At 31.3% G+C, this 13,199-nt stretch overlaps 1 protein-coding gene across 1 annotated transcript in view; it reads right to left on the minus strand.

The window, feature by feature from the left end:
* LOC134853970 (lon protease homolog, mitochondrial-like) overlaps positions 1–13,199 on the minus strand; it is a 139,204-nt gene that overhangs the window by 95,851 nt on the left and 30,154 nt on the right. The window lies entirely within an intron of this gene.

Consider the following 13,199-nt stretch of genomic DNA (forward strand, 5'->3'; position numbering starts at 1 on the left):
ACAAAAAGAAACAAAAGAAGGGTGGCTAATGCGAATGTGATGATTGCCTTTTTTATACATTTGCATATTGTCATTATGAGTGATGTTAAAAATATGAGAAAAATTATGAATAGTAGAAAAACATCGGTTCTACTAAATAGATTTCGAAATATTTAAATAGTTATTGATTTATCGTACCTGAGGAGGTTATCAAGAATTGTGGAAAGGTATATATATATACTTCGAATAGTGAATAGAAAATTCAGAAAAAGGTTGCAAAAAATTATTAAAAAAATTACCAAGGTTTCTAAGGTATCAGCTAAAAGTATTATAAAAAATTTGAGGAAGTTAGAATGTTTTATGAAAAAATTTGAAAAGAGCTGTTTGAAATTGTTGACTGTTGTAGAAAGAAGCACTTAAGAAATGATTTGGTTTGTCGAATCTTTTTCAATTTTTTGGGGCTAAATTCCAGTGTGGTCAAAATATTTATTGCTTTTTTGACAAGCGGGTTGAGTTTTGTCAAATTTTGTTGAGGGGGTGATTTGAGGTGTCGGCAAGATCTTCATGGTTTTGTTTTTATTTATGGAATGATTGGGGGTGTGCAAGGAATATTTCTACTTTAGGCTAAATGATCATGTGTTTTTTGGTCTTTAGGTTAAATTAATATTTTTGCTTGGAGGGTTTTTGACCTCGAAGTTAGGAAAATATTGTTGATCTTTGTACTACTTGATAGGGGAGGGTTGTAATATTGAGATTGTATTTATTTTAGTTGTCATTTTGTAGCAGTTTGCTTATTTTTGACCTGGAGGTCTTGAAGTTATACTTACAGTTATGCTTGTAGGTGAATATGTGTTGGCTAAAAAAGTCGTATCACTATAAGTAAAGTGGTGATTCGGAATGATTTTTGAACTAGATTTATTCGACTGTTTTTCAGCATGTTTTTTTTGGAAATGAGTATGTTTAAAATAATTAAAAGGAAGGTAAAGAAAAATGAAAATTAAATTTATTTTTGAAATTCATTTTTTTTCATTATTTTAGATTGTCAGATGAAGCTTTTATATTTTTTTCGTGGCTGACTTCTAAGTCGTGAAAATTCTCTATGTTTAAGTTTCTCTTGTTGATCCTGTGGTCGAATTTTTTCTGTCATTTTTCTATTTTTTTTTCGTTTTGAGGTGTTTTTGTCTTTGATTTAGAAAATGTTTGGTGAACTGATTCTTTTTGTTGGTCTATGTTTTGATTCTGTTCAATTTCTGAATAGTCTTGCGTTTTCTTTTGGGTAATAGGTTAATAGGTTATTTCGATGTTGAACAATTTCTTTTTTACTTGTGTCATAAAGTTTGTATGTTAAATCAATGGGTTTATCAATTATTTGATAAGGTCCTTTTCGGAGTGGTTGTAACTTAAGGGAAATTCTTTTTTGCGTTGTGAAGTTTGGAATTAAAACAAATGTTCCAATTTTTTAATCTTTTGCTGGTGTAAAACGTAAATTGATTTGATTATTTATGTATTGCCTTTGTAACAGTTTTTCTGTGATTTTTTGACAAACTTCGTTGTGTTTCTTATCTCTATTTAAAATCCATCGGTGTGTGTACCGGAAGCTAATTTTAAAATTTGTGGATGATGAACGTGATTTTCATCATGGGTATGGAGTGGTAAATTGTAACAAATTGAATCTTTATTTGGTTGACAATAAATTTGTGCATTTTTATGGGCGTTTGCTGTAAACATAATGGGCTTACCTGGTTTTTGGTTGAATACCATTTCATATGGTGAACTTGCTAGTGTTGTTGTAATTTGAGAATTATATGATAAGGGAAATAGTTTTTACATCTGTTGACCATTCGGTGTATCGTGTATCATTTCCATTTATGATACATCTGAGATATTCCTGTAATGAACGGTTCATACCTTCGAGTAATCCATTTGTCCAAGGTGCATGAGATGTGCGTGGTTTATGTTAAATATTGTATAAGTGGCATAGTGTAATTATTTCGTTATTAATAAATTCAATACCATTGTCTGTGACTAGGATTTCGGGTAATCCGAATTTAGCTATCCAGTGTTCGTAGAGTGTTGTTTATGCATAGTAAGCATTACAATGGGGTACTGGGTTGAGTGCTACAAAGTGTGTAAATGCATCAACAATGACCATTATATATGAGTTTCCTTCTGAGGATGGTGAAATTGGTCCTTTTGTGTCAAAAGATATTCTGTGATTGAAATATAGTTGTCCTTTAAAATCTTGTTTTTCTGCAATTTGTTTTTGATTTGGGTAGGGTTTATTTAATTGACATATTATACAACCGTTGCAAAATACTTTAACCCAAACTGGTGCATCGGGAAAATAAAATTTTTGGATGAAGTTAGGGGATGTCTTTTCTGCTCCTGAATGTCCTTTAGTGTGTAGGGTATGTGAAGTATTGAATTTTATTAACATCATACTTAAAATTTGAAGGTAGGCAAGGTACTTTAAAATCGGGTGTTTGATGTTCTAAAATATCTGTGTTTTCATTTATAGTGGTATTATTAAATTTTCTGAATTATCTAAGGAATGTTTTGTTTCCTAAGATTTTGGTATCAGCTTTGGTTGGTTTAGTTTTATATTTGTCCCATGATTTTAGTTGTCTGATGACGGGATCAAGGTTTTGATATTTCTGTAATAATTCTAATGTGTTTTTTTTCTGTTCTTGGTAGAAAAATGTTTTGTACTTCTATTTTAGATAGTAGTAATGTGTCAAGTAGGTCGTGTAGATTAAAAACTTGATTTATCGTGTATTTTGAATCATTTAGTAACGGTCCTGATAAATTTAATGTTTCCGTTAGGGTTCTTTTTCTATTAAAAGGAATGGGTCTTTTTTATGTGGTTGTTGTTTAATTCGCTTTTGTTGAGTATTGTTTTTGATCCAATGTGAATATGGAATCAGCTTGAATGTAGATGTGCCTAATAAATCAACTTCATAGTGGTTGTTTTGACACTCTAAATAGAGTGGAAAATGCTGTAGATTGTTTATTTGTGATTGTTCTATGTCAGTTTTCACTGCATATTTACATTCTAACCGTGGTGAAGTTTCATCTTTAGCGAGATAGAGTTTTATATTTTGTGGTATTTCAACTGTTGTTTTTCTTGTTAATAGTTCAAGTGGTGTACTTCTACTAAGAGTGTCGGGTAGTGCAAGGTTTTTTCCTGCTGTCCATACTATGTGTAAGTTTGGTAATTTCATTAAGATTAGTTGAAATCTGTAAACTCTATGGTTTGGATTTTTGTGTAAAAAGAAATATGATAGGTTTATGATATATAAAGAGTAGAGAGTCGTAATTCAGCTTGTGTAAATAGGCGAGAATTTGCTGATCAAAGATTCATTTTATTTGTTCCATTGTGGGATTGTAGTAATGCTGCACCGATGCCAAAATTTGAAGCATCGCACATTGCATAAAATGGTTGATTGGGATCTGGTATTGTGTTTGAGATTTGTTCGGTGAGAAGTTTTTTGATTTCTTCAAATCGTGTTTGATGTTCTGTTGTCCATTCAAAATTATTTTGTTGTCTAAGAATGTTATAGAATGGTCTTAAGTATAACTGCATTTTATAGACGTATTTACTTAAGAAATTCAACATTCCAAGGAATTCTTGGATTTTCTTTTTATTTGTAGGTGGCTGTAGTTTTTGAATTGCATCTAGTCGAGATTTCAATGGGTTTATAGTGTTTTTCTTTATAATGTGTCCGAGAAATTTTACGAAAAAATGTGATTTATCTGGGGCTGCTTTCATTTTTTCGTTCTGTAAAATTTGATGATATTTTCTAGAACTATGAACATTTCATCTTTTGTTTGTGATTGCATAAAGTTATCGTCTAAGTATGAGATTGCCTTTTTATTGAGTATTAGTGGTCTAAAAATTTTACTCATAAACGCTGAAAAAGCTGCTGGTCCTATGGATATGCCTTAGAATAATCTATTAAATTCGTAGTGTTGATTTCCGATTACGAATTGTGTTAATCGTCGTGATTGTTTGTCTAGTGGCATTTAATTATATGCGATATTCATATCTGCGGATGTGAAGTATTTACCGTTTATTTTTGTTAAAATTTCTTGAATTGGTTCTATTGGCCAATTACATTTAGATTCACCAATGAGTGAATTCAGATATCTAGCGTCTAAAACTATTTTTAGTGATTCTCCTTCGGCGAAAATAATAACAGGGAACAGGGTTAATAAAGGTGTTTCTTTTTGGCTGTTCTTTCTTATTTACTGGGGATATGAGTTCGTATTGTTCTAGAATGTCAAGTATTCTATTAACTTTGTCATGTAAGTGAATTGATACTTTGCTTGCTCTTAGTTTTTTGAAAACTGTGTCAAGTTTCAAGGGTAGATGAAGTGGTGAATTGATTTTTTCAACGTCAAATTAGATGTAGCATAAACTGTTGGATATTTTAATAATAAGTTGGCAAATTTTTCAAATTCATTTTGTGTTACTTAGGAGTGTTGAAAATTGAACATTGTCAAGAATTTTTGTTGCTCTTCTGCATAGTGTGATGTTTTCAATGTTGGCTTAATATATGGTGTTTTTTGTGAAATAATCTTTGTTTCTTTTTTCGTTGTTTATATTTTTTTATTTATTGATAGTTCTCCATCAAGAATTGTTGATTGACATATATCTAATAGTTGTATATATTTTTTACTGTATGATACTTCTTTTGTAGGAGAAGTCGTTGCATTGGTTTCACAATATCCTAGGAGTCCTAAAAGTAGTGTTATTTTATATGGTGAATCGTTGTATACATGTAGAGAAATGATATCGGAGTTTGAGTTTTTCATGTATTTTATGGATGAAATTGTTACTCTGAAAATTTTTGTGAATTGGTCTCAATTCAAGGTCAGACATATAGAGATGTTGTCTGTTTTGATTTTTGTCGTATTGATGAACTTGTTTGATCGGGAATTGGTAAATGTATCCGGAGAGTGGCTTAAGATGTTTTCTTTCTTTTTTATAGATGGGGCAAAATTTTGAAAAGAATGGTGGTTGTTTGTTCATTCTTTTGAAGAATGTTAAAACGGTGTTTTGCATTCTTGTATCTTTGTCTTTTATGTTAATTTTGCTGTCTAATATATTAATAGTTGGTATGTATTTTGTGATGAATGGGATTCCAATAATATTGTGTTTTTTATCTGTGATATGGAATGTTCGTTTAAATGGTTTATTTAGGAGTTTGTTTTGTTCTATTGTTCCAGTGGGAACAAGGAAAAGTTGAATTTTTTCCGTAATTTGTTAAGGTTGAGCCTTGTGCTGTTGCTAGTCTACTGGCTGTTTTTACAGGTGTTATTTTGGGTGTAGAATTTTGATTTCATTCCAAGTTGGAATATTAATGATCCAGAGTCTATGAAAAAATCTATTTCAAGGTCTGGTGGTTGGAATTCTTTACTGTTTGGACTTTCTAAAAGAAAAGGGATTGTCCAAATTTTTTTTGGTGGTTCTTTTGGTATATTTTGATAAATGTGATTTGTACTGGAACATGGTACTTGTTCTTGTTCAGGTTCGTGTAATGTTGTTACTTCATTTACTATTTGTTCGATTGGTATGTTATTACTTCTAGGTCTGGTGTGATAATTTAAAAGAAGTTCTAATTGATTTTCATAGACATGTGAATGGAACAATTGTTCGTACGTAACGGTTTCATAGTCATTTTCAACTTCTATCATGTTGACTAAAATTGTGTTTCCTGTATCGCTTTAACTGTCTGTAGATTCGCAATTTTTGTGATTTAATTGTAATTTAGTAGTTTCCGTATGTCAATACCAGGGGGGTCTGAATTGGTTTCTTCAGTTGTTTGTACTTGATTTATTTGTTTTTGATGTTTTGGTGTATCGCTTCTATATTTGTTTTGAGAATCTGGGTAGCGTGTATTATTTCTATGAGTTAATTGAGAATAATTTCTTTGTCTTTTGTTATAGTTTGAATTTCTATTTTGTGAATTATCTCGTGATCTATTTTGATAACTATTGTAATCAGATCTTTGGTGATTTGATCTGTTGTTTGAAATATCTCAAGATTGATTATTATATCGTTGATTTTGATTATTCGAATAGCTTCTGTTTCTATTGTTGAAATAATTTCTATGTCTATTGCATGATGAATTTCTTGATCTAATATTTGAATAGTGTCTATTCTTAGAGTGTGAATGGGAACTGGTATCAAACGAATAATTTGGTCTGTTTGAGTTTGATTGTGAATAGTTATTTCTATATTGAGTATTTCGACTATTTGATTGACTATATCTGTTTTGTGAGAAGTTAAGTAAAATTCTTTGGTCTGGTGATCTACCTCTGTAGTTAGAGTTATAAGGTGATTGATTTCTTGAATAAATTGAGTTGTTTGGAAGTGGTTTTTCAGAGCTATTATTACTGTGAATGTTTTTATTTGCTAAATTTTGATCTTTTTTCATGTATTGATAAAACGATTTGTTTGGCTTTTTGTACTTTTGTGGTTTATTTTGGTTGTCTTGTTGTTTTTGTTGCTGTTTCCGTATCTTCGGCAATAGTTACATCATTTTTTGAATGATGGTTTACCTTTAAAATTTGGATTTTTCTCGTATATATTCAAAATTTTGGTGATTTTTTCGGATAAGTCTGTATCTGATTTGTGGATATTATTTATCTGTTTTGTAGTGGTTTGAATAATTTTAACATATTGCAGTTTGAGATTTTCTGTTCCTTCTAGTTTCATAGTGATTTCTGGTTGTTATAGTTTATCTACTAGTTTTCTAAAATCTAAATTTTGTTCTCGAACTGAGGAGGGATGTGATGCTCTCTTTTTAATTGCTATTTTACGTAATTGAGGTGTTAAAGTCATCATTAGAATTTCTGTCACTTTTGTGTTTTTATAGTCATAAGTGTTTAGTGAATATGCTTTTCGGACTTGTGTCTCGATCCTTACTGCTAGTTGTTTGATCGTTTCGTTTGGTAGTCTACGAATTTCATTGCGTAGAACTCTTTGTTGTTGTTTGTTTCTTTCAGAATCAAACATTTTTGAAAATTTTTGTGTGAATCTTTTCCAGTCTGATTTTATATCTATAGGTAAAACTGAAAACCATTTTTGTGCTGCGCCATCAAGTGTTGTTTGTATTAAAACTGTTCGTCTTTGTATCCAATTTTGATGAAGTGGTGTATTTATTGGTTCAGGTCCTATATTTAAGATTAAATTTGCTGTGACTGCATTTAAATAATCTTCCACAGAATATTCAGGGTTCGTACCGGTGAATATCATCAATGGTTTATTTGATGTGATTGATGATCCACCCATTAGGTAGGGATTCATAGTCATTTGGAGTGATTCTGCGGCATTTGGCATTTGTGAAAAGTTTGTAAGTTGACTTTTTGTGATTTCATTTTGTTGTAAATAATCAGGTATGGTATTTCATTTTGCATTTGTGTTGGTTGATAATAATCTGTGTTAACTGGGTTTTGTGTTTGTATTGGTTGATAGGGTTGTGTACTTGTTGGGTTTTGCGTCTGCAATGGTTGGTGAGTTTGTGTAGTAGTTAAGTTTTGTTGGTAAAAATTTGTATTTTGGGATGCTAGACTTGGTTGAGGTTGTTGTACATGGTTTTCCTGTGTATATGGTGCAAAAATATCTGGTTGATAGTAGTCATCATCATCTGATGATAAATAATTAGGTATATAATAAATGCTTCATGTTTATTTTGATTTTGTTGTTTATTGTTTTTATTCTGTTGAAAAAATGGATAATTTTAACTTTGGTCTTGTGAAATTCGTGGATAGTCATGAAAACTAACTGAAAATGTTGTTGGTTGTTGAAAATTTTGTCTTTATTAAAATAAATGATTTCGACGTTTTGTATGAGAAGATTTAGATGTTTGTGGTCTATTTACATAGTTATAAATGTGTTCTGCAAAGTTGTTTCTTGTTAATGTTCTTTGCTTTTGTATTGGTTACGTCATTGGTCTGATTGGTTGATAGTTAACAAGTGGTTATATTGGGACAACGGTAGGTTTAACCGTAGATTGTAATATTACCTGTGATAACTTTGGATTTTTAGGTCTTGGAGTTGTAAGATTGGGATGTGTCGGTGAAATACTTTGTTGGGTTGTTGTTATTACTGTTTTAACTATTTCTTCATTTGCGAAATGTGACGGTGTTTGAACATTTTGTTGTGTGAGATTCCTAGTTCCATTTAGGTTTTTTGTTGTATGAGAGTTGAGTTTAAACTATTAATTCCTGTTCTATCGGTAGAAATGAATTATAATTTAAAGGGGCTGCGTCAGTTGTGAGTGGATATACCTTAATATAATTTTTGTCAATAAAAATTGTGCTAATTGCTTGACTTGAAATATCTGTTGGTATGAAGTCTAAAATTTTTTCTTGTTTGTGAGAATAAATCAGTATTATGTGTGAAATAATTAATGATAAACCATGCTAAGATTTTTTGTAAATCGTTTTTAACATTATGTGAAACTTCGTTACTGGTTAAATTTTCACGGACTGTGTTTAAATATTCGGAGAATATTGCAATTTCATGTCTGACAGTTGTATGTTTTGATGTTTGAACAGGTGAAGTTCCTTGGGATTCTGGTTTTTCTAGTATAGATAGATAACTATAAATTATTTTAAATACTCCGTTAGTGAATATTGAATTCGCTCTTTGTGAATTTTGATGTTGTATATTTTTTTTATGGATTCTGTGAATGCTTTTGAAAATTCTATATCTACGTCGTCTGTTTGAAGTAGATATCTACCATGGAATTTACTTGGTGAATGGATTTCTATGGTATAGATTCCGTATTGTTGTGTTAGATTACATATTCTTTTTAGATAGTGATCGATAATTTGTCTTTTGATTTTTACTTCTGGAAATTCTGCTGTGCATGGACTAATTCCTTTTTCGAATAAATTTGCGATTAAATTTTGACAAAATTGTGTTTGTCCTCCATCATCAGTGAGTGAATTATTAAAAATGGGAGTATAGAGTTTTTATCTTCGCTTTCTTCATTTTGACTCATTTTGTGTTTTATGACTGTCAATTTGTAGTTTTCAATGTGTTTTATTGGTTGATTCCAATTATATAGACGTACTGGTTTGTTTTTGTATGTCTTTTTTATTCTTCGTTTTCCTTGTATTGATGATTGTGATGTGGTTTCTGAGTCAGAAAAATATAGTGTATCATTAACTTGGTAATTTTTATTTACGGATTTTTTTTTAAATGTAAAGTTCTTCCAAATTACTTGTTTTTGATTCGGAGATTGCGTTTCGTCGTTTTGAAAATCTTTTTCGTGTGATCGGTCTTTGTTTGCTTAAAATTTATTTTGTGATTGTTTGTCGTTTTGTTCTGATATATTCTATTGTATGTGTGTGTGGAGTGATTACGAGGTCATATTTTTTGTTGTTTATTTCACAATTGTGTAGTATGATTGTTTGTTTATTTCCTGAATTGTCTAGTGACATAAAGTTTAAGCTGACGGATGCAATATTGGGGTTAGTGATTTTTAATGTCTTAAATTGTTAGTTCTTACGATTTTTTTGGGTTAGCCTAACTTGGGTCATGTATTCCATGGTTGGAGAGAAAAGTATATATCGATTCCTGAGAATGATTGTTACTTTCTCGTGGCTAGTCTAAGTTAAGATGTTAACTTACTTAATCTTACTTAGGGGTAGTGATTGTGTTCAAGGGCTGGAGAATAGCAAATCAATCCACAAGGTTCAGGTATAATTAGAACACAAGTAGTTCGTTAGGTACTCTTTTAAACTTACTGAGTTGAAGTATTAACCTGGGTCAGGTAAGAGGGGGGGGGGGGTCAAGTGAAGGATGAATAACCGAAGTTCTTCACTGTTTATCCTAATAATAATGGTTAGTGAGATTGAAAAATTTCTATTAGTCCTGTGTCTTGAGAAAGGGTTGGATGTGAATCGACGTTTGAGGTCGTTAGACACTTTAATAATCGTGTGGGGGGGGGAACAAAATTGTTCTATTTGATCCAAGGATAAGCCATGATGATCAGGATAGAAAATTAATGAAATTTAGATTTAATTTAGGTAAAAATGAGATCCAAGGAAAGCCTTGATGATCTGTTAAGTTTAAAAAGTTTTAATTTAGAAAAAAAATAAGAAATAGGATCGGATAGGCCTTTATTATTTAGGTTTAAGCTTTAATTTATAATTTTTAGTTTATTAGTTTTTGATGATGTTAGTGGGTTTATGATTAGATGTTATGTTTTAGGTGATGAAGCTGAGATGATCAGATTATTTATATATTACTAATAATTTTGTGTGTTTACTAACTAATTTTTTAAATTTTATTCGCAAAAAATTTTTTTTTCCAGATATCTTTTTAAATTTACTGCAGATTTGAAGGGAACGACTAGGGGTGTTTTTATCAGTCGTTATTGTACAATAATAAGTTAAGCGCCTGTAATTGTCGTTGAAGATTTTTCTTCAAAGATTTTATGTTTGCAAATGAAAATCTAAATTCTTTGCTAATAAAATTTTAAATATAAAAGTTTTTGTTGGCTTTTGCCGTACGACCATGAAACTTATGGGTAAGTTCCCTTGTAGTCGTATATCGTCTCTTGTCCGAGGTCTTTTTCCAATATCGGGTAGTTCTCGTATTGTTCGGAATAATGGCTCTGATCTATTGAGTCGTAGAGACATTTCAATTAAATTATTATCGTAAGCATTTTTGAGAATATTTTTTGTCTAAGTCTAATCTATTTGGTTAGTTCTAAGCTAAATTGTTTTTTAAGGTCTTGTTCGAGACTTTTGATCGCACCAGATGAGTTATGTTCTAAGGTCAACTCATAGAGTAATTTCAGATAAGGTACACCGTCTGCTCGTTACGCTATCTTATTTTCGACCGGATAGATTCGTGCAACTTCTTAGTCTAATACCGATCTTAATCTTACTCTTATATCTCTTAGTCTCAATAGATCTGGAGTATACTGGTTTAGTTACGAGTCGGTCTCTTGGAGAAAGCAAATAAGTTGTAAGTTAAATTCAATATGCTCTGGTGCTGAAACTACAAGTAATTTCAGCACTTACAAAAAAGTAGGTTGTTAGTTTGATGGAGTGTGATTGGTTAGTCTTTAATATTTTATAGGGATAAAATATCTAATTCATAACCAATAATAATATATAGTTTGAATCTGGTTCCAATCAGGTGACAACCTTAATATACAGAGTAACTCAAGAGAAAAAACGAGCTGTGAAATCATATTTCATGCGACGTTTTATAACGCCCCATTACCGAGCCACATGCAAACCCAATCCGAAAAAAGCTCGGGTTTTCTTTTTATACGCAATGATCAAGAGGCCTTGAAACACATCAATAGGCTTGACTTCCTTTCTTTTCAAAATATTAGTTTTGGTATTTGTGAATCTAAGTTGAAATTTTAAAAATCAATTGTGGGTGGGTGCATGCAAGCTTGAACTTGCAAAATTTGACTTTCACAGAAATTTGTGGACTCAATTTTTGGTTAATTTTTTAATCTGACGCCGAGATACCGCTTTGTTGGGAGAAACAAAGAGGAATTTTTCAAACTTTCAAAGTCACTTCAAGAGTATTCAACGATTATGATTTTCCTAATTACCCTGAAAGCAACTTGACTTAGCTTAAATTCTAAAAAAAGTCTTACCAGATCTGCATTTTTTACGAGGAGTGCTCCGATTGTAGTTGTCCGGAATTGCCAAAAATGTTTCAAAAACTTGACGAATAAAATCTGTAACTGTTGAACAGTGTTTTTCTTGAATCTTCTGTTTCATGCAAGGCCATAAAATTTCAATAGTATTCAAATCTTGAGATTTTGGGGGGACAATTTTTCAAAATTTGAAAACAATTGTCTTAGAAAAAATTTGTCAAAACTTAAAATTTTGGCATCTGACATTGACTTGCAGAAAAATTTACAAGATAAAAAATTTTCATCAAAAGGAATCGTCTCACGTAAATCTTATCGCTGAAAAAAAAACGCATTTTCCGAAAAACTTTGTGATTTTTCTCGAAATTTTTAACAACAATTTGTGCGTTTTTTCTGTTTATGTTCAACTTTTTGAAACTTTGGCTCGTGCTCTCAGTTTTGTTTTCTCATGACCAAAACTGATCAAACTTTGCTAGCTGATAAGTGTAAAGCTCTTAAGACACCGCAAAACGATTTTTTTTGCAATCAAATAATTTTAGTCTCTATCGGTTATTTTTTACCGACCGACTTTTTTGGCTCTCTCATAATGTCCGCTTTCCAACTTACAGCTTTTCTCTAACAAAATCTCAAGTTGCAGAATTGGGAACTTTAGTTTTTTATATTCTATGGAATTTTTGGAATTTTTACAAAGTGAAAATGACTCCATTAAACATGTAACAGCGTTTTCGGGACATCCTCCCCCCAATACGTTTAGGGGGGAGGATGTCAACTTCATTCTGAGCTCGAAATTTCAGCCAATAGGAACAGACAATTTAACATCTCTTAGCAATTTAGCAGCGTTTAGCAAACATAAATCGCTATAGGGGTGAGAAACATGCAAACGCAATCTCGCATAAGCAATGTAAAAACCAGTTTTACTTGAGCGTTTCTATGAAATGCATATTTTATACAGAATTATGTTTCAGAAATAATACATGGCTGGGGGTGGCAATCTATGGTAGGTCACGGGGGGTTGGGATAGTACCGTTGATCCGGAGGATGTTAACTTGAATCTGTTTTTGTTTTGTTTTTAAAATTTTATTTTATTGTTGAATGTTGCAGCAAACAATAAAGTACCATTAAGTTAAATTTACCGTTTAATTTTTTCGCATCTTTAGTCCGGATAATCTAACTGGGTGCTATTCTCATGCGAAAAGGACCGAAGGGACGAAAAACTCGTGGGCGAAGTAACGAAAACAAAAAAAAAACGATAGTCAGTTTTTAGAAAGAAAAAATTTCCATTCATTTGAAATAAATTAAAAATTTTCACGCTTTCTTTCCAAATCCGCGCATATGCGAAGGACCGAATGCGCGAAAATAAAAATCAGCCAATCAGATTTCAGTAATCTAAAACTTTGGAAAGAAAGTAAACATTTCCAGGGACTGGAGTATTGATATTGGCCGATTATAAAAACAGCAGAAAAGTGCAAAATTTTCAAATTGTCCTTGACCGCCGCAAAATTGGGACAAATTATATATTTCAAGGGTTTCGTGATGAAAGAAGCAAAATATTGCTTCATCTAATTCATTTTAATTGAAGGA

The sequence above is a fragment of the Symsagittifera roscoffensis genome, chromosome 9, assembly GCF_963678635.1.
Source record: "Symsagittifera roscoffensis chromosome 9, txSymRosc1.1, whole genome shotgun sequence".
NCBI classification, from domain to species: Eukaryota; Metazoa; Xenacoelomorpha; order Acoela; family Convolutidae; genus Symsagittifera; species Symsagittifera roscoffensis.